Here is a 23,582-nt window from a genome sequence, read left to right as displayed (position 1 = left end):
GGCATACACGTAGTTCCTGGTCTGCAGTGGGCTGACCTGAGAACCCTTGAATCTGCAGGCTTCCCGTGTTCTCTAATGCTCAGGATTTGACTCCCAGCAGCCAGAGAAGTGGCTAATCGATAGCTGCTGAGTAAATATAAGCAGAAAATTAGCCTGAGGCAGGATGCAACCTCATGATCCACCTTAAGGAACGCTGAAGGAGGGATTGATTTTTGACTGTGTAGATGATTGAAGTGTGTGTGTGTATGTGTGGTTAAGCATCTAAACAGCCTTTCTCATCTCAGATCTGTTCATCCTCTTAGACAAACAACGTTCAAGACGGATTTTCTTCCCTTAAAAACTGATTCTGTCAGCAGATTTGGGGGCTGTTTTTAGACCACATGTGTCATCACTCAGCCATGACATCAAAGAACAATAAAAGCAGCCCTGCCTCTCTCTCAGTCTTTGTATTTCCACAAAGCATCGATTTTTCACAGCTATAATCAAACCCGGTCTTTGATGTCATTTTTTTTGACATCACAAGGTGGCTGTGGTGCCTGAAGGAAGCCCGTGTGAAAAATACCACATCCTGACTGCTCTCCTCTCAGGAGGGGGAGTTAACCTCATGGCTGCTCTTTAATAATACACACCCTGTGTGAGAGGGATGAACAGGGATTTAAAATCGTCTAAGACCGTCCTAAGTACTAGGAGGTAACCTCAGGGACTCCTTCGGTACAGTTAAGAGGCTTGGGATCAATAAGACACGCTTGTTTAAACCAGATTTAGGTACAGTATATGGCCAAAAGTATGTGGAAATCTTTTCTATATATAAACTACTGGTATTTCTGCCACATCCATTGTATTGAGTATATATTACAATAACCCTAACCCTAACCCTATATATATATACAGTACAGGCCAAAAGTTTGGACACACCTTCTCATTCCTGTGGTTTCTTTTAATTTTTTAAAATTTTCTACATTGTAGATTAATACTAAAGACATCCAAACTATGAAGGAACACATATGGAATTATGTAGTAAACAAAAAAGTGTTAAACAAACCAGAATATGTTTTATATTTTAGATTCTTCAAAGTAGCCATCTTTTGCTTTAATGACAGATTTGCACACTCTTTGAAATTTTCTCAACCAGCTTTATTAGGTTTCCACCTGGAATGGTTTTCAATGAATGTTTGTGCCTTGTCTAGAGTGAATTTTTGGAATTTGTTGCTTTTTTAATGTGTTTGAGACCATCAGTTGGGTTGTGCAGAGGTAGAGTTGGTAAAATATAAAACATATTCTGGTTTGTTTAACACTTTTTGGTTCACTACATAATTCTTCATAGTTTGGATGTCTTCAGTATTAATTTACAATGTAGAAAATAAAAATAATCAAGAAAAAACATTGAAGAGAAGGTGTGTCCAAACTTTTGGCTGGTGTGTCCAAACTTTTGGCCTGTACTGTATATACACACACCGATCAGCCATAACATTAAAACCACCTCCTTGTTTCTACACACATTGTCCATTTTCTCAGCTCCACTTACCATATAGAAGCACTTTGTAGTTCTACAATTATTGACTGTAGTCCATCTGTTTCCCTCAATACTTTGTTAGCCCCCTTTCATACTGTTCTTCAATGGTCAGGACTCTCCCAGGACCGTTACAGACTTTTGGGATTAATTGGAATACCCTACCAATATCCTACACAAATGTCTATGGTTTGTTGAGAATGGGAGGTTCATCAAGCAGATACAGATAATCAGGGGTCCACAAAAAAGTATTGGGCCACCCATTTTTTGCATGTATGTGTTTCAGGTGTAATAAATCAATGATATAAAGAAATTAGGTGGTTCCAATTTTGCAACAATAGTTTAGGGAAGGCCTTTTTATTGTTTTATGCCCATATATAAAGACATGAAGAAAAATTTGGTTTTAAGGAAGTCCACTGGTCTGCACAGACCCCTGACCTCAGCCCTACTGAACAGCTTTGGAATAAAATGGAACATCAATTGAGGCTTTCTTGACCAACATCAGTGCCCAGTCATACAATGCTCTTTTGACTAAATGGGCACAAATTCCCACAGTCTTGTGAGAAGCCTTTTAGAAGTGTGGCTGTTGTTTTAGCTGAAAAGATCACACAAGAGTCACTCAATTTTTTATGCCTTTTGGTTTTTTAAATGGGATGTCCTACACACTCATGGTCAGGTCTCCAAATACTTTTGGCAGTATAGTGTACTTTTGTCCATATGGTGTAATAGGTGGCAAACATTGGTGAGAAAGAATAAATCAATTGTAATATTTCAATTATTTAAAAGAAATTAGGTGGTTCCAACTTTGCAGCAATAGTTTAGGGAAGGACCTTTACTGTCCCAGCAAGGTTGAAAAGGTTTGGTTTAAAGAAACTCCACCTCAGCCCCACTAAACAGCTTTGGAATAAACTGGAACATTAATTGAGGCTTTCTTGACCAACATCAGTGCCCAGCCATGCAAATGCTCTTTTTACCGAATGGGCACAAATTCCCACAGTCTTGTGAGAAGCCTTTTTAGAAGAGTGGCTGTTGTTGTAGCTGAAAATCACTAGAGCTCTGTTTTGTTTTTGACCATGTTCTTTACCATTTGTTTTTGAAATGGGAGGTCCAACACACTCATGGTCAGGTGTCCAAATACTTTTGGCAATATAGTGTACTTTTGTCCATATATTGTAATAGATGGCAAACCTTGGTGAGGCAGAATGATAGTGGAAAGTCATATGTTGTTCATGAGCCAATGAAAATACAGAGGGTTTTCTAGCATCGCAGCCTCTAAACCCATGGTGATGTGCAGCTTGCTTGACAGTGTGCAGTGCCATCCATGTTTTAGCAGCTTGATATTTAAGACAAATGGTCAAACTTGTTCAGGTTCTCTAGAATTGTAATGCAAATATAGGAATTTAAAAAGCACGGGAGGCATAGTGGTGCTACTGGTGGTGTTAGTGCAGCACAGCTTCTGAGCTAAAGGCTTTAGCATGTTTTCTCAATGTGCTTTGTTTTCGTTAGGTGCTTTCTTCATATCACTTAAAATGTCAGCATGTGGCTGTGAATGCCCTGCAATTAGCTGCCGCCTTATACCGGCTGTGTTTACATCTTGCACCCTAATGTCTATGATTTAAATAAAGTGGTTACTCAAAATGAATAAATGAATTTATCCGTATTTTGTCGGCCTCACCTGTCATTTAATGTTTTATTTCCCTCAAGTGTGTTTATGCATCTTATTACTTTCAGTTCCGAGGTCACCTAGCAACGCTGTAAATTGCCACCTTGTTTGGTAATACCGGCTCTGGTGAGAGGACCAGAACTTATTACCCAGAACTCATAGCATGTCTCAGTCATCACAAGCTGATATAGAGGACCTTGTGTTGTGGGTTATTATACAAAGCTTCAATCATAAGAGCTATTTGTAGGACAAGTGCTGTTCACATAAAGACTAGATGAAGCAATTAAGATGACCATCTCTTTGGTGCAGGTTTGATTAAATGCTGTTGGCCACCCAAAATGAAGGCAGGTCATCCTAAAAGCAAATCATTCCAAATATCTATACGTCTATGGGTTAAGGTCAAAGCTCTACACAGGCCACTGAAGATCCTCTTATGTATTCAACAGTACTTAAAAGGGGTGTCCACATACTTTAAGCCATGTAGTGTACATAAATCTGCTTCAAACAAGAGCGTCTTATTATACCATAACATTAAAACCACCTCCTTGTTTCTACACTCACTGTCCATTTTATAGAGAAATAGATGGACTACAGTCAGTAATTATAGAACTACAAAGTGCTTCTATATGGTCAGTGAGGCAGATAACATGGACAATGTGTGTAGAAATAAGCAGGGGCATTAAACCCTCTCCTTTTCGGCTATGAGAGCTTTTTAGAGTGTGTATGTGTGAATTTGTACCCCCTTCCCTTTATCCCCAAAAAATGTTTTAGGTTTGGGTCAGGGCCTTGTGCAGTTCTGTGCACTGAGGTTCCTCCACACTAACCTCTCAGGTGTCCCAGTGGTGTAATCCAGTGGTTCTCAACCGTGGGCCTCAGTGAGTCTGGAGGGGGTTCCTGTTGCATTTAATTAAGAAGAGTTCAAAAGAATTACACACGATAGGATGGGAAAATCAATAAGCTATCGACATATGGGAGATTTCTTGTGATGTCATATGGATCAATATTAAACTACCTATAGCCTACGTTGGGAGAGAATAGACACATATTAGATTTGCCCACCACAAAAAGTGCAAAGGTCAATGAACAGTGGCTACGAAAGATTTAGATTCAGTTAATGCAACTCTTACTAAAGTAGAACCAGATGAGGAAGCTCCCACCACCAGTTCACCAGGCGTGAATCCACTATAATAATCAAAATCAGAAAATACCAAGATTTATAGCTTCTTGATGGGTTAGTCAAACTTCCTTTTGTCATCCTTGCTAAATAATGAAAAGAATAATATCATAACACATGTTGGGTATCCCAAAAAGGTTTTTATACATGGGGGGTCTAAGAGAAAAAGGGGTCACTATCCTGGTCTGCTACTCTGCAAACACGTTTGATCTTGTATGAGGAAGAAAAAGCTAAAATTAGTAGTCATTTTACCACTGCAACAGTGACACCATCATTAATAGTGAGGTCATAGCAAGGTCCTTCATACATGTTAAAGCCCTTTGTGAGAATTATTCACTGACTCACTGATTCACTGAAAAAATATCTTGACTGGTTAAGTCTGTGCATTTTCTGACCTCTCTTACTTAAATGAATGGTGGCAAGCTCTATGACCCCTTCACAGACATTTAGACCTATCTCTTTTGACCTGCGACCTGTGAGTCAAAAGATCAAAACCTGGCGTCTAATCACATTCCATAACAACCTCCCGTGTTCGACTTCCACCAGTTGCACAACAATCTTGCTGGCTAAAAAGAACCACAGACTAGCACACACCTGAACATTGTACGTTGACGTTTTTACTCTGCATGCTTCTCATTTTCATGGCCTGATTTTAATATCTATTCTTACCAGTAACAGCTTATCACAAACATACAATTTACTTAATCCATAGGGTTTAATATGATGTCGACCCACCCTTTGCAGCTATAACTGCTTCAACTCTTCTGGGAGGGCTTTCCACAAGGTTTAGGAGTGTGTTTATGGGAATTTTTGACCACTCTTCCAGAACACATTTGTGAGACGATGTTGGACAAGAAGGCCTGGCTCGCAGTCTCCACTCTAATTCATCCCAAAGGTGTTCTATCGGGTTGAGGTCAGGACTTTGTTCAGGCCAGTCAAGTTCTTCCACATCAAACTCGCTCATCCATGTCTTTATGGACCTTGCTTTGTGCACTGGTGCGCAGTCATATTGGATGTTGGAACGGGAAGGGCCCATCCCCAAACTGTTCCCACAAAGTTGGGAGCATGAAATTGTCCAATATCTCTTGGTATGCTGAAGCATTAAGAGTTCCTTTCACTGGAACTAAGGGGCCGAGCCCAACTCCTGAAAAACAACCCCACATCATAACCCCCCCTCCACCAAACTTTACACTTGGCACAATGCAGTCAGACAAGTACCGTTCACCTGGCAACCGCTAACCCCAGACTCGTCAATCGGATTGCCAGACGGAGATGCGTGATTTATCACTCCAGAGAACACGTCTCCACTGCTCTAGAGTCCAGTAGCAATGTACTTTACACCACTGCATCCGGCGCTTTGCATTGCGCTTGGTGATGTAAGGCTTGGATGCAGCTGCTCGGCCATGGAAACCCATTCCATGAAGCTCTACACACTGTTCTTGAGCTAATCTGGAGGCCACATAAAGTTTGGAGGTTTGTAGGTTTGTTGACTCTGCAGAAAGTTGGTGACCTCTGCGCACTATGCACCTCATCATCCGCTGACCCCGCTCTGTCATTTTACGTGGCGTACCACTTCGTGGAAGAGTTGCTGTCGTTCCCAATCGCTTCCACTTTGTTATAATACCAATGACAGTTGACTGTGGAATATTTAGTAGTGAGGAAATTTCACAACTGGACTCTTTACAAATGTATGTAGAAGCAGTCTGCATGCCTAGGTGCTTGGTTTTATACACCTGTGGCTATAGAACTGCCTTCTCTTACACTTACACATGTACAAAACATTGCCTATGTACCAACTAACCCAGCATAAAACCATTACTTTCCAGATAATTCCAGCAGTTCCAGCTGAATTTCTTCCACTCTTCATCCTGTGGGCGTATTTCCAGTGCAGTATGGTAAACAAGTGGGCTAAAATATTCTCAATAAAGATTAAAAGTGAGTCTTGTTTATGAAGCTGATACACTGACATTTGGCAGTGTGTTGATTGGTGCCTGACTTGCCATTAACATTCCATTTTATCTCAAGGGTGTTCAATAGGGTTAAGGTCAAGGCTCCTGGAGCTTAGGCCTTTTTGGACCTCCCCGCCAGCTAAAAACTTTCTAGTATGTGTGTGGTGCTAATATTCATCCATATTCATCTTCTTCTCGCCCACCTTGTGTCTCCAGCTTCAGAACATGACCAACAGATCTAAGTCTTTATTGCTTGGACAAACATGGGGAGACATAAAATAATTCTGAAACCATCATTCAGACAGAGTGGGTGGTTGCTAGTCTGCATTAGCAAGTCCCCAGAGATTTCCCATGAAACAGAGCTTCCCCATCAGCTAATTACTCCAGGGAAAGCAGATTACTCTGGCCTTCCTCAACCTCTACCGCACCGCCACGCATACGCAATGTTTGCATTGTCTGTTTACCCAGCCTATTTACACACAAAAAGATAAAGACCTCAACATCAATTACTTAGCGCAGTAGCTTCGATCATTATTTATTTATTTGTATTTTTTGGTTAGGGTGCATTTTTGTGTGACTGTTTTTACTGGTGTTTTTCCTTCTGTGTAAAAAAAAAAACATGAAATAAAGACGCTGATTAAAATAAATGAGTTGTTTGTAGAAGCATTATTGCTTTTCCGTGACAATACATGTATGCCTACATTATTCTCTCTCTTACAAAATTGCAGTAAATGGCCAAAAATATGTGGATGCCTGACCATGAGATTGCTGGGCATATTATTTCAAAACCATGGAGCATTATGAAGTATGTTATGTTAATTAAACATGTTTTATATATGTGCTATACGTGTATGTTATGCATGTTATACACCTTCCTAATATTGTGTTGGTCCTCGTCGAGGCATGGACTTACTAGACCCCTGAAGGTGTGCTGTGGTATCTGGCACCAATATGTTAGCAGCAGATCCTTTAACTCCTCTAAGTTGCGAGGTGGGGTCTCCATGGATCTGACTTGTTTGTCCAGCACATCCCACAGATGATTGACTGGATTGAGATCTGGGGAATTCGGAGGCCAAGTCAACACCTCAAACTCGTTGTTGTGCTCCTCAAACCATTCCTGAACCATACCATGAAAGGGTGTACATAGTCTGCAACAATGCTTAGGTAGGTGGTTTGTGTCAAAGTAACATCCACATGGATGGCAGGACCCAAGGTTTCCCAGCAGAACATTGGCCAAAGCATCACACTTGCCTTCTTCCCATAGTGTATCCTGGTACCATGTGTTCCCCAGGTAAGCAAAAGAAGAAAACATGATTCATCAGACCAGGCCACCTTCTTCAATTGCTCTGTGGTCCAGTACCGATGCTCACGTGCCCATTGTTGGCGCTTTCTGCAGTGGACAGGGGTCAGCATGGGCATCCTGACTGGTCTGCTGCTATGCAGCCCCATACACAACAAACTGAGATGCACTGTGTATTCTGATACCTTTCTATCAGAACCAGCATTAACTTCTTCAGCAATTTGAGCTACAGTAGCTCGTCTGTTGGATAGGACCACACGGGCCAGCCTTCACTCCCCACGTGCATCAATGAGCCTCGGCCACCCATGATGACCCTGTCGCCGGTTTACCACTGTTCCTTCCTTGGACCACTTTTGATAGATACTGACCACTGCAGACCGGAACACCCCACAAGAGCTGCAGTTTTGGAGATGCTCTGACCCAGTCGTCTAGCCATCACAATTTGGCCCTTGTCAAACTCGCTCAAATCCTTACACTTGCAATCCTTAATCCTTACACATTTTTCCTGCTTCTAACACAACAACTTTGAAAATAGATTTTTTACTTGCTGCCTAATATATCCCACCCACTAACAGGTGCTGTGATGAAGAGATAATCAGTGTTATTCACTTCACCTGTCAATGGTCATGTTATGCCTGGTCCGTGTATATACATACATTTTATTATGGGTATTTCATATATGTTATAAACCTATATCTACATATATCCAGATGATACATATATGTTATAATAATATATCACTCCTCTTCTCCTTTGTGTGTAAATGAGGACATGTTTGCTGTTGAATGAAAGAAATTACTCGTCTGTATGAGCGTTATTGCTTTTACATGAGAATGCATGTTCTCAAAGTCCTGATTTCTCTCTCTCTCTCTCTCCCTCACACACACACATTTCATTTGCATACATGTCTCTACACAAAGTCTGGAAATTGATGATATCTACCAGGAAAACACTAATGAGCTTTCGTTAGCAACATGTACTGAATGCCGCTGTTCATTAGACTTCATGATGGCCTCATCATGCATTATCATAACAGCTTTCACAATTAGTTCCTGAACATGCTTCACTCCAACAACAGATTCAATTAATACTCTTTCCTAATAGCTGGGTGGCCTGGGGAGAGCTTTATTGTATTTATTACAGCAATAATGTTAAACATGCTAGCCGTAAGTCACAGCGTTAGAAAATCTTGATTATGCTTCTCTGTTCTATCACAAACTCTCCATTCTGAATGTAATTTTTTTTAATGTAATGACATGAATGGCTCCAGAATAACTGAAGCATGTACCATGTACATAATTAAAGTCTGTTCTTCTTTTAAAAGAAGCTGAAGGTGCTTGTATTGCTCAGACAATCTGCTGACATCAAACCCATTGGGTGAAGTCATTGGAAAAATCCTTGTAACTGTAACGAGGGGGGGGGGGAGCAGGAAGAAGAAAGCAGGACCCATGGTGCAGAGCACAAAGAAAAACTAGGATTAAGAGAGGGGAAAAGCCCTAGGTGGGACACTCGACCGTGGCCAGCTAACCAGCTACTCGGTCCACCAATCAACCAACACACGAGTCGAGACCCGGGATGCTTGTTTCCCAAAATCTAAACAAAAAAAAAAGGGAAAGAAAATGAGGAAATAATAGCTTAAGAAAGGAGTCGAACCTGACTGTATGTTTTCCGACCGTGGGAGGAAACCGGAGTTCCCGGAGGAAACCCACACAATAATAGCTTTAGAAAGGAATCGACTCGTGGGTCCGATTAACACCTTGGACGAGGTGCCAGTCCATCGCAGGGCAGACACACATAGACTCAATCACCTATAGGTGGATTCAGTGTCTCCAATTAACCTGACTGTATGTTTTTGGACTCTGGAAGGAAACCAGAGCTCCTAGAGGACACCCACGCAGACACTAATCAACCGACACACGAGTTGAGACCCAGGATGCTTGTTCCCCAAAATCTAAGCTAAAAAAAAGGGAAAGAAAATGAGGAAATAATAGCTTTAGAAAGAAATCGACTTGCGGGTCCGATTAACACCTTGGACAGGGTGCCAGTCCATCGCAGGGCAGACACACATAGACTCATTCACCTATAGGTGGATTCAGTGACTCCAATTAACCTGACTGTATGTTTTTGGACTGTGGGAGGAAACCCGAGCTCCTAGAGGAAACCCATGCAGTCACCAATCAACCGACACACGAGTCGAGACCCGGGATGCTTGTTCCCCAAAATCTAAGCTAAAAAAGGGAAAGAAAATGAGGAAATCATAGCTTTAGAAAGGAATTGACTCGCGGGTCCGATTAACTCCCTGGACGGGGCACCAGTCCATCGCAGGGCAGACACACATAAACTTATTCACCTATAGGTGAAGAGACTGTGTATGAAAGGTGCTATACAAATAAACTTGCATTGACTACAGGTGGATTCAGTGTCTCCTTAACCTGACTGTATGTTTTTGGACTGTGGGAGGAAACTGAAGCTCCCGGAGGAAACCCACGCAGACACAAATCAACCAACACACGAGTCGAGACCCGGGAAACTTGTTCCCCAAAATCTAAACTAAAAAAAGGGAAAGAAAATGAGGAAATAATAGCTTTAGAAAGAAATCGACTCGCGGATCCGATTCAGCTGAAGAATTGATTCACTTAACTACAAGTGTTGGCCTACAACCCGGAAGCAACGGAATGCTGAGAAGCGCAACTTTACGTTAGTAAATAAATGCGATGAGCACTTTTCTTTAACAAAGTAAGGAGCGATTGAACACACACCGGTCGACTACTTTACAGACTGAGGTTGACTCAGTAACGCTCTGGCTTTCCTTAAATAGGAAACTCAGTTAGCACTGATCAGAGCTATGGCTTCTGGGAACTGTTGTCCGCTTGCCATTGGAACAGTAACCTTGATGACTGCAAAAAGAAATGGATCAATGAATCGCATGCTGCCACAGACCACTTCTTTTCACCTGCTAGAACTGACATTGCATAAGGAGAGCTATGAATTGACATTCATGGTTAACTCCCTCTCATGCAGGTGCCTTGACCAGCTAGAAGAGGCCATAATTGCAGCAAACGCCCAGTCATTTGTGTCCGTTTAGACACCCAGCTGGTTGAAAAAACAACTAGAGCCTACTAAGATGTCAGTAGTGGTGGACTGGCGAATTAGACCCCTGCACCAGCCGAGCGCCCGGTAATTTAGTCTTTCTATATTACTAGCTATGTAACTCACTCACTCACTTTTTTAACCACTTATCCAATCAGGGTCACAAAAGGGAGGGTGCAAGAGCCTGTCACGGATCATTAATGGGAGCAAGGCATACACATACACACCCATTCACCTATAGGGCAATTCAGTGTCTCCAATGAACCTGACTGCATGTTTTTGGACTGTGGGGGAAAACCGGAGCTTCCAGAGGAAACCCACACAGACGTGGTGAAAACATGCAAACTCCACACAGAAAGGACCCGGACCACCCCACCAGGGGATCGAACCCAGAACCTTCTTGCTGTGAGGCGACAGTGCTACCCACCGAGCCACCGTGCCGTCCTAGCTATGTAACTTGTACTTATATTGCCAGATACACCGATCAGGCATGACATTATGACCACCTCCTTGTTTCTACACTCACTGTCCATTTTATCAGCTTCTCTTACCATATAGAAGCACTTTGTAGTTCTACAATTACTGACTATAGTCCATCTGTTTCTCTACATACTTTTTTAGCCTGCTTTTACCCTGTTCTTCAATGGTCAGGACCCTCGCAGGACCACCGCAGGACCACCACAGAGTAGGTATTATTTGGGTGGTGGATCATACTCAGCACTGCAGTGACACCGCCGGTATGAGTGGATAAGACACAGCAGCGCTGCTGGAGTTTTTAAACACCACACTGTCACTGCTGAACTGAGAATTGTCCACTAACCAAAAATACCCAGCCAACAGCGCCCAGTAGCCAGCGTCCTGTGAACAATGATGAAGGTCTAGAAGATGACCAACTCAAACAGCAGCAATAGATGAGCGATCGTCTCTGACTTTACATCTACAAGGTAGACCAACTAGGTAGGAGTGTCTAATAGAGTGGACAGTGAGTGGACACAGTATTTAAAAACTCCAGCAGTGCTGATGTGTCTGATCCACTCATACCAGCACAACACACACTAAGACACCACCACCATGTCAGTGTCACTGCAGTGCTGAGAATGATCCACCACCTAAATAATATCTGCTCTGTGGTGGTCCTGTGGCGGTCCTGACTATTGAAGAACAGCATAAAAGGGGGCTAACAAAGTATGCAGAGAAAAAGATGGACTACAGTCAGTAATTGTAGAACTACAAAAAGCTTCTATATGGTAAGTGGAGCTGATAAAATGGACAGTGAGTGTAGAAACAAGGGGGTGGTTTTAATGTTATGGCTGTTCGGCGTGTGTATATATATATATATTATTATTATTTTTTTTATTTTTTTTTTTTTTATATACAGTATATACAGTGGGGCCAAAAAGTATTTAGTCAGTCACTGATTGTGCAAGTTCTCCTACTTAGAAAGATGAGAGAGGTCTGTAATTTTCATCATAGGTACACTTCAACTATGAGAGACAAAATGAGGAAAAAAAATTCACAAATTGGAAATCACATTGTAGGATTTGTAAAGAATTTATTTGTAAATTATGGTGGAAAAAAACTATTTGGTCAATAACAAAAGTTCAACTCAATACTTTGTAACATAACCTTTGTTGGCAATGACGGAGGTCAAACGTTTCCTGTAAGTCTTCACCAGGTTTGCACACACTGTAGCTGGTATTTTGGCCCATTCCTCCATGCAGATCTCCTCTAGAGCAGTGATGTTTTGGGGCTGTCGCTGGGCAACACGGACTTTCAACTCCCTCCACAAATTTTCTATGGGGTTGAGGTCTGGAGACTTGCTAGGCCACTCCAGGACCTTGAAATGCTTTTTACGGAGCCACTCCTTCATTGCCTGAGCGGTGTGTTTGGGATCATTGTCATGCTGGAAGACCCAGCCACGTTCCATCTTCAATGCTCTCACTGATGGAAGGAGGTTTTGGCTTAAAATCTCACGATACATGGCCCCGTTCATTCTTCCCTTAACACGGATCAGTCGTCCTGTCCCCTTTGCAGAAAAACAGCCCCAAAGCATGATGTTTCCACCCCTGTGCTTCACAGTAGGTATGGTGTTCTTGGGTTTTTCTTCTTCCTCCAAACACGACGAGTTGAGTTTTTACCAAAAAGTTCCATTTTGGTTTCATCTGACCACATGATATTCTCCCAATCCTCTTCTGGATCATCCATATGCTCTCTGGCAAACTTCAGACGGGCCTGGACATGTACTGGCTTAAGCAGGGGGACACGCCTGGCACTGCAGAATTTGAGTCCCTCTCAGCGTAGTGTGTTACTGATGGTAGCCTTTTTACTTTGGTCCCAGCTCTCTGCAGGTCATGCATCAGGTCCCTCCGTGTAGTTCTGGGATTTTTGCTCACCGTTCTCATGATCATTTTGACCCCACGGGATGAGATCTTGCGTGGGGCCCCAGATCGAGGGAGATTATCAATGGTCTTGTATGTCTTCCATTTTCTTACAATTGCTCCCACAGTTGATTTATTCACACCAACATGCTTGCCTATTGTAGATTCACTCTTCCCAGCCTGGTGCAGGTCTACAATTTTCTTCCTGGTGTCCTTCGACAGCTCTTTGGTCTTCCCCATGGTTGAGTTTGGAGTCTGACTGTTTGAGGCTGTGGACAGGTGTCTTTTATACAGATAACGAGGTCAAACAGTTGCCATTAATACAGGTAACGAGTGGAGGACAGAAGAGCTTCTTAAAGAAGAAGTTACAGGTCTGTGAGAGCCAGAAATCTTGCTTGTTTGTCGGTGACCAAATACTTATTTTCCACCATAATTTACAAATAAATTTTTTAAAAATCCTACAATGTGATTTCCTGGATTTTTTTTTTTCTTATTTTGTCTCTCATAGTTGAAGTGTACCTATGATGAAAATTACAGACCTCGCTCATCTTTCTAAGTAGGAGAACTTGCACAATCAGTGGCTGACTAAATACTTTTTGGCCCCACTATACAGTATATTGTCCAGCAAATGACACAAACTAGAAGTTTGTGGTTTGACCGTGCTTTTAGACCAGAGCGGCTGTCCAAAAATCCACTTTGTATTCTCACCAGATAATGATGTGCATGCAGAAGGTGATGCATTTTCAATTAGTCATGCTCGTTTGTCACATATCATGTGATCCTACAGCACTTTGAATAATGCATCTCTCCTTGGAAATGGTGTAACATGTAAATATGCAGGCTAGCGTGCTAATTGTACTTGGCGTGTTCTTTGATTCACACCGCTGGCGGAGCTTCTGATGAGTCAAGACGCACTGATTTACATTTCCAACTGTTCCTGGTGACCGCGCGGATTAAGATCAGCGACCCGCAAACCCATCGGGTAGCTTCTGGTCGTCACTGTAACTGCTTTCCTTGGATGCACACACGCACTCGTGCTTCATGATTTATTCAGGACGTTCTGTGGCCCATCTGACTTGCTAGCACAGATGGACACACACATGCACACACTGAGGCTTTCAACAAGATCACTGGGCACAGAGCATGCCTTTATATCAAACCAGTTACCAGTTACCAGTTCAGTTTACTGGATCCAACGGGCACTGAATTATAAAGGCGCACAAATACAGTCTTTATACAGTTAAATCCTGATACCACAAAAGTGTATCAGTGGATAATGTACCTGCCACCTCCAGTAAAGATTACTTACCCTGTGTATCTGTTAGTCCCAGTGATCTCTGTGTGTGTATGTGGTTTGATTGGCGCGAGTCTGTGACTTTATTATAGGATCTGTGTGTGTGTGTGTCTATGTGCTTTAATCTGTGTAAGTCTGTGACCGTATTGTATGATCTGTGTGTGTATATGTGCTTCAATTAGTTTGAGTCTGTGACCATAGTGTATGATCAGTCTGTAGTTTGAACAGTGTGAGTCTGTGACTGTTGTACAGTCTGTGCGTCTGTGCTTTCATCAGTGTCTGTGACTGTATTGTATGGTCTGTGTGTCTATGTGCTTTGATCATTGTGAATCTGTAACTGTATTGTAAAATATGTGTGTATCTATGTGCTTTGATCACTGTGTGTCTGTGAATGTATTGTATGCTCTGTGTGTCTATGTGCTTTGATCATTGTGAGTCTGTGAATGTATGGTCTGTGTGTGCATATGTTTTTGTAATGTATGTTCTGTGTGTCTGTGGTTTGATCGATGTGAGTCTGTGATTGTAATGTATGTTGTGTGTGTGGTTTGATCGATGTGAGTCTGTGATTGTAATGTACGTTGTGTGTGGTTTGATCGATATGAGTCTGTGATTATTATGTATGTTATGTGTGGTTTGATCGATGTGAGTCTGTGATTGTAATGTATGTTGTGTGTGTGTTTTGATCAATGTGAGTCTGTGGTTGTAATGTATGTTGTGTGTCTGTAGTTTGATCGATGTGAGTCTGTGATTATAATGTATGTTGTGTGTGGTTTGATCGATGTGAGTCTGTGATTGTAATGTATGTTATGTGTGTCTGTGGTTTGATCGGTGTGAGTCTGTGATTGTAATGTATGTTTTGTGTGTTTGTGGTTTGATCGATGTGAGTCTGTGACTATTGTATAATCTGTGTGTCTGTGCTTTAATCTGTGTGAGTCTGTTTGTATTGTATGATCTGTTTGTGGCTGTGCTTTAATCTGTGTGAGTCTGTGTCTGAATTGTATGGTCTGTGTGTGTCTGTGCTTTAATCTGTGTGAGTCTGTGTTTGTATTGTATGGTCTGTATGTGTCTGTGGTTTAAACAGTGTGAGTCTGTTACTGTATTGTATTGTCTGTATGTACAGTGTATCACAAAAGTGAGTACACCCCTCACATTTTTGCAAATATTAGATTTTATCTTTTCATGGGACAACACTATAGACATGAAACTTGGATATAACTTAGAGTAGTCAGTGTACAACTTGTATAGCAGTGCAGATTTACTGTCTTCTGAAAATAACTCAACACACAGCCATTAATGTCTAAATAGCCGGCAACATAAGTGAGTACACCCCACAGTGAACATGTCCAAATTGTGCCCACATGTGCGCGTTGTCCCTCCCTGGTGTCATGTGTCAAGGTCCCAGGTGTAAATGGGGAGCAGGGCTGTTAAATTTGGTGTTTTGGGTACAATTCTCTCATGCTGGCCACTGGATATTCAACATGGCACCTCATGGCAAAGAACTCTCTGAGGATGTGAGAAATAGAATTGTTGCTCTCCACAAAGATGGCCTGGGCTATAAGAAGATTGCTAACACCCTGAAACTGAGCTACAGCATGGTGGCCAAGGTCATACAGCGGTTTTCCAGGACAGGTTCCACTCGGAACAGGCTTCGCCAGGGTCGACCAAAGAAGTTGAGTCCACGTGTTCGGCGTCATATCCAGAGGTTGGCTTTAAAAAATAGACACATGAGTGCTGCCAGCATTGCTGCAGAGGTTGAAGACGTGGGAGGTCAGCCTGTCAGTGCTCAGACTATACGCCGCACACTGCATCAACTCAGTCTGCATGGTCGTCATCCCAGAAGGAAGCTGACGCACAAGAAAGCCCGCAAACAGTTTGCTTGAAGACAAGCAGTCCAAGAACATGGATTACTGGAATGCCCTGTGGTCTGACGAGACCAAGATAAACTTGTTTGGCTCAGATGGTGTCCAGCATGTGTGGCGGCGCCCTGGTGAGAAGTACCAAGACAACTGTATCTTGCCTACAGTCAAGCATGGTGGTGGTAGCATCATGGTCTTGGGCTGCATGAGTGTTGCTGGCACTGGGGAGCTGCAGTTCATTGAGGGAAACATGAATTCCATCATGTACTGTGACATTCTGAAACAGAGCATGATCCCCTCCCTTCGAAAACTGGGCCTCATGGCAGTTTTCCAACAGGATAACGACCCCAAACACAACCTCCAAGATGACAACTGCCTTGCTGAGGAAGCTGAAGGTAAAGGTGATGGACTAAACCCAATTGAGCACCTGTGGCGCATCCTCAAGTGGAAGGTGGAGGAGTTCAAGGTGTCTAACATCCACCAGCTCTGTGATGTCATCATGGAGGAGTGGAAGAGGATTCCAGTAGCAACCTGTGCAGCTCTGGTGAATTCCATGCCCAGGAGGGTTAAGGCAGTGCTGGATAATAATGGTGGTCCAACAAAATATTGACACTTTGGGCACAATTTGGACATGTTCACTGTGGGGTGTACTCACTTATGTTGCCGGCTATTTAGACATTAATGGCTGTGTGTTGAGTTATTTTCAGAAGACAGTAAATCTACACTGCTATACAAGTTGTACACTGACTACTCTAAGTTATATCCAAGTTTTATTTCTATAGTGTTGTCCCATGAAAAGATATAATAAAATATTTGCAGAAATGTGAGAGGTGTACTCACTTTTGTGATACACTGTATCTGTGCTTTAATTGGAGTGAGTCTGTTACTGTATTGTATGGTCTGTGTGTGTGTCTGTGCTTTAATCGGTGTGAGTCTGTGTTTGTATTGTATGATCTGTGTGTGGCTGTGCTTTAGTCTGTGTGAGTGTGCCTGAATTGTAATGGCCTGTGTGTCTCTGTGGTTTAATTTGTGTGACTGACTATTTTATGGTCTATGTGCATCTATGTGCTTTAATCGTTGTGAGTCTGTGAGCAGTGTTAAATCTGTGTGACTGTGCTTTGATCGGTGTGAGTCTGTGACTATTGTATGGTTGGTGTGTGTCTGTGCTTTAATCGGTGTGAGTCTGTTACTGTATTGTATGGTCGGTGTGTGTATGTGGTTTGATCTGTGTCAGTCTGTGACTATTGTATGGTCAGTGTATGTCTGTGCTTTAATCTGTGTGAGTCTGTTACTGTATGTCTGATCTGTGTCAGTGCTTTAATAGCATAGTGCGTGTGTGAATCTATTATATGGTCTGTGTCAGTGCTTTAATCTCATAATGAGTCTGTTACTGTATTGTATGGTCTGTGTCAGTGCTTTAATCTCATAGTGATTATTTGACTATTGTATGGTCTGTGTGTGTCAGTGCTTCAATCTAATAATGAGTCTGTTACTGTATTGTATGGTCTGTATGTGTCTGTGTTTTAATATGTGAGAGTCTGTTACTGTATTGTATGGTCTGTATGAGTCTGTGCTTTAATCTAATAATGAGTCTGTGACTATTGTATGGTCTGTATGTGTATGTGTTTTAATATGTGTGAGTCTGTTACTGTATTGTATGGTCTGTGTCAGTGCTTTAATCTCATAGTGATTATTTGACTATTGTATGGTCTGTGTGTGTCAGTGCTTTAATCTAATAATGAGTCTGAGACTGTATTGTATGGTCTGTATGTGTCTGTGCTTTAATCTAATAATGAGTCTGTGACTATTGTATGGTCTGTATGTTTCAGTGCTTTAATCTAATAATGAGTCTGTGACTGTATTGTATGGTCTGTGTCAGTGCTTTAATCTCATAGTGATTATTTGACTATTATATGGTATGTGTGTGTCAGTGCTTTAATCTAATAATGATTCTGTTACTGTATTGTATGGTCTGTGTCAGTGCTTTAATCTCATAGTGATTATTTGACCATTGTATTGTCTGTGTGTGTCAATGCTTTAATCTAACAATGAGTCTGTTACTGTATTGTATGGTATGTGTCAGTGATTTAATCTCATAGTGATTATTTGACTATTGTATGGTCTGTGTGTGTCAGTGCTTTAATCTAATAATGAGTCTGTTACTGTATTGTATGGTCTGTATGTGTCTGTGTTTTAATATGTGTGAGTCTGTTACTGTATTGTATGGTCTGTGTCAGTGCTTTAATCTCATAGTGATTATTTGACTATTGTATGGTCTGTGTGTGTCAGTGCTTCAATCTAATAATGAGTCTGTTACTGTATTGTATGGTCTGTATGTGTCTGTGTTTTAATATGTGTGAGTCTGTTACTGTATTGTATGGTCTGTGTCAGTGCTTTAATGTCATAGTGACTATTTGACTCTTACATGATTTGTGTGTGTCAGTGCTTTAATCTAATAATGAGTCTGTTACTGTATTGTATGGTCTGTGTCAGTGCTTTAATCTCATAATGATTATTTGACTATTGAATGGTCTGTGTGTGTCAGTGCTTTAATCTAATAATGATTCTGTTACTGTATTGTATGGTCTGTGTCAGTGCTTTAATCTCATAGTGATTATTTGACCATTGTATTGTCTGTGTGTGTCAATGCTTTAATCTAACAATGAGTCTGTTACTGTATTGTATGGTATGTGTCAGTGATTTAATCTCATAGTGATTATTTGACTATTGTATGGTCTGTGTGTGTCAGTGCTTTAATCTAATAATGAGTCTGTTACTGTATTGTATGGTCTGTATGTGTCTGTGTTTTAATATGTGTGAGTCTGTTACTGTATTGTATGGTCTGTGTCAGTGCTTTAATCTCATAGTGATTATTTGACTATTGTATGGTCTGTGTGTGTCAGTGCTTCAATCTAATAATGAGTCTGTTACTGTATTGTATGGTCTGTATGTGTCTGTGTTTTAATATGTGTGAGTCTGTTACTGTATTGTATGGTCTGTGTCAGTGCTTTAATGTCATAGTGACTATTTGACTCTTACATGATTTGTGTGTGTCAGTGCTTTAATCTAATAATGAGTCTGTTACTGTATTGTATGGTCTGTGTCAGTGCTTTAATCTCATAATGATTATTTGACTATTGAATGGTCTGTGTGTGTCAGTGCTTTAATCTAATAATGATTCTGTTACTGTATTGTATGGTCTGTGTCAGTGCTTTAATCTCATAGTGATTATTTGACCATTGTATTGTCTGTGTGTGTCAGTGCTTTAATCTAACAATGAGTCTGTTACTGTATTGTATGGTATGTGTCAGTGATTTAATCTCATAGTGATTATTTGACTATTGTATGGTCTGTGTGTGTCAGTGCTTTAATCTAATAATGAGTCTGTTACTGTATTGTATGGTCTGTATGTGTCTGTGTTTTAATATGTGTGAGTCTGTTACTGTATTGTATGGTCTGTGTCAGTGCTTTAATCTCATAGTGATTATTTGACTATTGTATGGTCTGTGTGTGTCAGTGCTTCAATCTAATAATGAGTCTGTTACTGTATTGTATGGTCTGTATGTGTCTGTGTTTTAATATGTGTGAGTCTGTTACTGTATTGTATGGTCTGTGTCAGTGCTTTAATGTCATAGTGACTATTTGACTCTTACATGATTTGTGTGTGTCAGTGCTTTAATCTAATAATGAGTCTGTGACTGTAGTGTATGGTCTCTCTGTGTGTGTGTGTGTCAGTGCTTTAATCTAATGGTCTCTGTGTGTGTGTCAGTGCTTTAATCTAACAATGAGTCTGTGACTGTAGTGTATGGTCTCTGTGTGTGTGTGTGCGTCAGTGCTTTAATCTAATAATGAGTCTGTGACTGTAGTGTATGGCTGCTGTGTCTCTGTGTGTGTGTGTGTGTGTCAGTGCTTTAATCTAATAATGAGTCTGTGACTGTATTGTATGGTCTGTATGTTTCAGTGCTTTAATCTAATAATGAGTCTGTGACTGTATTGTATGGTCTGTGTCAGTGCTTTAATGTCATAGTGATTATTTGACCATTGTATGGTCTGTGTGTGTCAGTGCTTTAATCTAATAATGAGTCTATTACTGTATTGTATGGTCTGTGTCAGTGCTTTAATGTCATAGTGATTATTTGACTATTACACAATTTGTGTGTGTCAGTGATTTAATCTATTAATAAGTCTGTGACTGTAGTGTATGGTCTCTGTGTGTGTGTGTGTCAGTGCTTTAATCTAATAATGAGTCTGTGACTGTAGTGTATGGTATCTGTGTGTGTGTGTGTGTGTGTCAGTGCTTTAATCTAATAATGAGTCTGTGACTTTAGTGTATGGTCTTTGCTTGATTCGGTTGCATATTCGTGCGTACAATTTTTGTGAACTCTGCTACACTTCACTTCTCCTTTCGCAGTTCACAAAATCTGCCACACTTGCCTGCATGTCGCATCTTCTCCTTCATTATCTCTGGTCTGTGTGCCTCTGCAGTTAATTAAAGCCTGTGTTGTTTCCCCTGGGTTGTCACGGCAACAGCGCCAGGCAGTTATCATAGATGGACGGGGGCACGACACTGCTTCTTTCGCTTCTTCTATGTGCTGGTGTGCCAGGTCACCTGACCTTTGCTCCTGCGCCGTTTTTCTTCCCTTCTATTCATCCATCAAATGTTTATATTAATATTTTTAATGAGAAAATCAGGCTAATCTTGGCTTCAAATCATTTTTTTTTACTTCACAATGTCAGTACTGTTATACTGTAGCATCCTCACTTTTTTTTTTTATTATCTATTTTTTTATTCAATCAATTTTTATACCCAGTCTAGTCGTGTCCAATTACCCTGAATGCGTCCTCTATACTGATTCAACCCTTCGCCGCCGACTGAGGACGCCACCCAACTGACTTGCGCCCCCTCCGGTACGCAATCAGTACAACCTGTATTTTTCACCTGCACGAGCCAAGTTCATACACCGAGAGACACTGCGCACGGAGGGTCACACCCCCTCGATGTTATTCCTCAGCCCTGTGCAGGCGCCATCAGTCAACCAGCAGGGGCTGCAGTTGTACCAGTTATGAGGATTTATGCTCCGACTTCTACCCCTATAACCCTGAACAACAGCCAATCGTTGTTCATGCTGAGCGGCAGCATCATCACTTTTAATGATATATAGGATTATTCAAAAAAAAATATCTTGTTTGATTCTAAAAAGTTGGGACAGTAAAGTATTTACCACTTTGTAATGTTGCCATTCCTTTTCACCACAATTAAAAGACGTTTTGGCACCGAGGATACCAAGTGATTTAGTGCTTCAAGTTTTATTTTGTCCCATTCTTCCTGCAAACACGTCTTAAGATGTGCAACAGTACGGGGTCGTCTCCACACATTCTCTATTGGGGACAGGTCAGGACTGCAGGCAGGCCAGTCCAGTACCCGTACCTTCTTCTTCTGCAGCCATGCCTTTGTAATGTGTGCAACATGTGGTTTTGCATTGTCTTGTTGAAAAATGCATGGACGTCCCTGGAAAAGATGACGTCTTGAAGGCAGCACATGTTGCTCTAAGATCTCAATTTACTTTTCTGCATTAATGCTGCCATCACAGAAGTGTAAATGACTTTTGCCAAGGGCACTGACACAGCCCCATACCATGACAGACCCTGGCTTTTGGACTTGTTGCTGATAACAGTCTGGAGGGTCCTTTTCATCTTTGGTCCGGAGCACAGAATGTCCATTTTATCCAAAAAATACTGATTTATCTGACCCCAATACATTTTTCCACTGTGTGATGGTCCATCCTAGATGCCTCAGAGCCCAGAGAAGTCGACGCTGCCTCTGGGCATGGTTAACATAAGGCTTCTTATCACAGGCATTCAGCTTTAGCTTGTGCCTTTGGCCGTTACGAACTGAAATTCCTCCCCATTCCTTGATTTGTTTAATGATATTATGGACTGTAGAGGGAGAAATATGCAAATCAATTTCAATCTTTCTTTGAGGTACATTGTTTGTAAACATTTCAATCATTTTCTCACACATTTGTTGACAAACTGAAGATCCTCTAATCATCTTTGCTCATCAAGACTCAAACCATGATTACAATCACCTGTTTAGAATCGCATAATTGTTTAGTTTTTTCACCTCATTACTAAACTGCTCTGTTCCAACTTTTTTTTTAATGTGTTGCAGGCCTGAAATGCAGAAATGGAGGTATATTAATAAATGAAATGAAGCTGAGCAGACAAAACATAAAATATCTTGGGTTCACACTGTCTGTAATCAAATAAAAGTCAAAGTAAATGTAAGGAACACTGCATTTTTATTTAATGTACATTTTCCATAAGGTCCCAACTTTGTCTGATTTGATGTTGTTAAATAATATTAACGAATACTGAACAAGATCATATCCAGTTTCCCTGTATGGTCTAGTGAGCTCTTTTAGTGGTTCGGCACCCTCACAGGCAACCTTTTAGGAACATTTATGATCCATACGGATGAATGTAAGACCTGACAGGTCAGGTCTCCAGATTTCTATACTTCTGTGCCATCCTAGCACCCCATATTGCTGTTCAGAGGAAGCAGTTAAATGCATTTCAAGCTAGATTAAAGGTCAGGAGGACCGAGTGACCTATGGGTCCCTTTTTTCTTTCTCTTCCTGCTGCTTCCTGTTTCGGAAAAGTAAGAGTGTGTGTTGTCGGCCTGTGGAAGATGGATGGTCTGATGTGGACGTGCAGATTAAGCTACTGTCACTCAGACTTGATTGCTGCTGTTTAGACTCCAATTAAAGCTGTCAGTTCTTGTGACCGGAGCCAGAATGTGTGTGTGTGTGAGTGTGTCGGAGAAAGAGAGAGAGATCCATTATCACATAAAGTGCATCTAATCTGGTCATTTCAGATCCATTTAAAAAAATCTACAGATGTTTACAAATTGGCACAAACGCTTGTATAGATGATCAGAGAAACATGAGTGCATGAGCTTCCAGAGTGAATTTAGACACATTGTGATGCTATTAAATAATCAACATCCCTTGTGATAGACTTAACAGGTCCATTGGATCTGCTCTGCTGTGTGAGGGGCTTCTTGCTTGCATGATTTGGGCCAATTATAAGACATAAATGTTCCTAGTCTATGTCAAAGCCTGGTTCTGTACATTGTCATTGGTAGGTTATGAGGGGACACATTGGGCAGGCATACTTTTTGCTCACCTCTTGGCAACAGCACTTACAGATCTGGACCCTTTATATATTAAACCACTCACACCAATATCTGACCACAGACAAATTACGGTGTACACTGACTAGGCATAACATTATGACCACTGACAGGTAAAGTGAATAACACTGATAATCTCTTCACCACGGCACCTGTTAGTGGGTGGGATATAT

The sequence above is a fragment of the Trichomycterus rosablanca genome, chromosome 12 (assembly GCF_030014385.1).
Source record: "Trichomycterus rosablanca isolate fTriRos1 chromosome 12, fTriRos1.hap1, whole genome shotgun sequence".
NCBI classification, from domain to species: Eukaryota; Metazoa; Chordata; class Actinopteri; order Siluriformes; family Trichomycteridae; genus Trichomycterus; species Trichomycterus rosablanca.
The sequence above is the reverse complement of the archived record's forward strand: the minus strand, read 5'-3'. Positions refer to the sequence as shown.